The following is a 3,766-nucleotide window of genomic DNA, read 5'->3' as shown; positions in this document are numbered from 1 at the left end:
AGATTTTCTTTCAATAATGAGAATGGTTCTATTTTGGCTTATCTAAATGGTGTCTTTTACTTTGAAGCTATACCATGTAATGGAATATATGAAACTGTTATGATTGTTGATGACTTTGGAAATGATGTTTTGAATATTGATTCTTCCACTAGTATGGATAAAGCTTCCTTGTGGCATTGTCGTCTTGGACATGTCAACAAGAAACGCATAGCCCAACTCCAAAAGGATGGAGTGTTGGAGTCATTCGACCTTAGGGAAGATGACACATGCGAGTCTTGTTTGCTTGGAAAGATGACTAAGTCGCCCTTCACAAGTACTTGTGAAAGGGGCGAGGGTCTATTGGACCTAATACATACCGATGTATGTGGACCATTTAGATCAACCACGAAGGATGGGAACCGCTTCTATGTGACTTTTACCGATGACTATAGTAGATACGGGTATATCTACTTAATGAAGCAAAAGTCAGACACCTTTGAAAAGTTCGAAGAGTTCAAGAATGAAGTGGAGAATCAATTGGGCAGGAAAATCAAGATGCTTCGATCCGATCGAGGAGGAGAGTACCTAAGTCTTGAATTCCACGATTATCTCAAGGAGTGTGGAATAGTTTCGCAATTGACGCCTCCTAGGACACCGCAGTTAAATGGTGTGGCAGAAAGGCGTAATCGAACCTTATTGGATATGGTTCGCTCTATGATGAGTCGTGCTTCACTACCAATCTCTTTTTGGGGGTATGCCTTAGAGACTGCCGCCCATATCCTTAACCGAGTCCCTACTAAGAAGGTTGCCAAAACACCTCACGAGATGTGGACAGGGAAAGCTCCCTCGTTGGCACATATCAAGGTTTGGGGTTGCGAGGCTTTCGTAAGACGAGATACTCACGACAAGCTTGAACCTCGAAGTGAGCGATGTATTTTCATCGGCTACCCGCAGACATCCTTTGGATATCTCTTCTATAGACCGAAGGACAATGTTGTCTTCGTTGCGAGGAGAGGAGTTTTCCGAGAGCGAGAACTCATAAGCCAAGGAGACAGTGGGAGGCAAATCGAGCTTGAAGAGATTCAAGAGTCGATAGATGAAGGAACCTCTACCGCTGGCACTCAACCCGAGGAGGAAACTCCGGTTGAACCGATTGACGAATCCTTACCTCTTAGACGTTCCGATAGAGTTAGAGTTCTACCCCAGTTTTATGGTTTTCATATTACTACCGAAGGGGACACGTATATTAGTGATGGTACACTAGTAAACCTTGATGAACCTAATAGCTATAAGGAAGCCATGGCAGGCCCGGAGTCTGCAAAATGGAAAGAGGCAATGGATAGCGAGATCCAATCCATGTATGATAACCAAGTTTGGAATTTGGTTGATTTTGTGCCCGGACGTAAGACCGTTGGGTGCAAATGGATCTTCAAGAAGAAGACCGACGTGGATGGAAACGTACACACATATAAAGCACGATTGGTTGCGAAGGGCTTTACTCAAACTCCCGGAGTTGACTATGATGAGACCTTCTCACCAGTTGCGAAGATTAAATCTATTAGAGTGATGTTAGCAATTGCCGCATTTCATGATTATGAGATTTGGCAAATGGATGTCAAGACCGCTTTCCTTAACGGAAAGTTGGCTGAGGATGTTTACATGGCTCAGCCAGAGGGGTTTGTGGATCCGAAGCATCCGGATAGAGTGTGTAAGCTTGAGAAGTCCATTTATGGACTTAAGCAAGCATCTCGCAGATGGAATCTTTGTTTCGATGAGAAAGTCAAAGAGTTTGGATTTGTACGAAGCGAAGACGAATCTTGTGTATATGTCAAAGCCAGTGGGAGTATAGTAAGCTTCCTTGTTCTATATGTCGATGACATATTACTCATAGGAAATGACACCCCGACTCTGCAGGAGGTAAAGTCTTGGCTCGGGAAGTGTTTCGCTATGAAGGACCTCGGAGAGGCTTCTTACATTTTGGGAATAAGGATAGTAAGAGAAAGAAGTAAGAGACTAATTGGACTTAGTCAGAATACTTACTTAGAGAAGGTACTAAAACGTTTTAGTATGGAAAACTCAAAGAAGGGAGAACTACCGATACAAAGTAATGCCAAGTTGAGTAAGACTCAAAGTCCGAGTACCGAAGCTGAGATAGCAGAAATGAGCCGAGTACCATACGCTTCCGCAGTTGGCTCAATCATGTACGCTATGACTTGTACTCGCCCTGATGTAGCCTTCGCTTTGAGCATGGTTAGCAGATATCAAGGGAATCCTGGCAAAGCACATTGGATTGCGGTGAAGAATATCCTTAAGTACCTTCGGAGGACAAAGGAATGGTTCTTAGTCCTCGGAGGGAGTGATGACTTGAAGGTGCGAGGGTATAGTGACGCCAGTTTTCAGACCGACAGGGACAACTACCGTTCGCAGTCGGGCTGGGTCTTTACCCTAAATGGAGGAGCAGTGACCTGGAAGAGTTCCAAGCAAGAGACCGTAGCTGATTCAACGTGCGAATCAGAGTACATTGCAGCGAGCGAAGCGTCGAAGGAGGCAATATGGCTAAAGAACTTCATCGGTGATCTTGGAGTCGTACCTGCCATAAAGGAGCCCATGGAGATTTTCTGTGATAACGAAGGTGCGGTTGCCTTAACCAAGGAACCGAGGGATCATGGTAGATCAAGACATATCGACAGAAAATATCACTTCATCAGACATCGTGTAGAAGAAGGACAACTCGTAGTGAAGAGGATATCATCAGAAGATAACCCAGCAGATCCGCTTACGAAGGGACTGAGTAGGGTTAAGCACTTACAGCATGCTAGGAGTATTGGGCTGAAGGATGATATTAGCATAGATTAGATAGTATTAGAAACGTGTAATAGATAAATGTAAATTGACATTTGATGATTAAATAAAGGAGTTTTATTTATGAGTAATGATACTATCTTATGTTAATTGTTTAGCTATTGTTTCACTTTGCATGTTTTGACTTCCAGAATAATTGAGGTTATTAGGAATAATCGAATTATTCAAATGGTCCACAATCGTTCATATGTTGGAAGTAGATATGAAAGAAGATTGTCGTGAATTGGTGTGTAGAATGTCTAAATGATGTTAGACATAGCAAAGGATTGCTGCAACGTTCATGAGTGCTTATGAACTAGTTTTGAGCATTGGAATAAACCCGCGCTTGCTGGAATCACCTTATGGAATAAGATATAAAAGGTGATCGCAAGACGATAATATCATATAGTCTTAAAACCTAGATATATGGTTTATTATTTGTTAATTGATTGTACATTGATAATGCGAAAACGCATCAGTAACTTGGTGTTATAAAACGTATTGTTGTGTATAGTTGGTTAATGAATAAGTAAATGCATATAAGTCGAAGTTTATCTGTAAATTTTATCTAAGAAGGTAAAAGCGATATCTCGGCCGCTCGATGATTTGATTTGACTTATGTGCCGGGCCCGGTCAGAACTGAATTGATGTGTTCGATTAAGTTCTATGTCAAATAAATCAGAGATCGAGAAACCTAAATGTTTGACTAACCATTCCATAGGATTGTCAGCATGATATCTAACAGAGGACTGTACGTTCCCTTATCTAAAGGACAAGATTGATTAGATCAGAGTTGACAGCGTCTTTGAGAGCTACGATTGCAAACCGAATTGTACTTGTATAGTTACTAGACTTATCCAAGTGGGAGACTGTTGGAATAGTGTCTAAGGCTGTAACTATATCCGGTTGTGCATGGTCCTTTTGGGTTGCCTTCACCATAGCAACT

The sequence above is a fragment of the Lactuca sativa genome, chromosome 6 (assembly GCF_002870075.4).
Source record: "Lactuca sativa cultivar Salinas chromosome 6, Lsat_Salinas_v11, whole genome shotgun sequence".
NCBI classification, from domain to species: domain Eukaryota; kingdom Viridiplantae; phylum Streptophyta; class Magnoliopsida; order Asterales; family Asteraceae; genus Lactuca; species Lactuca sativa.
The sequence above is the reverse complement of the archived record's forward strand: the minus strand, read 5'-3'. Positions refer to the sequence as shown.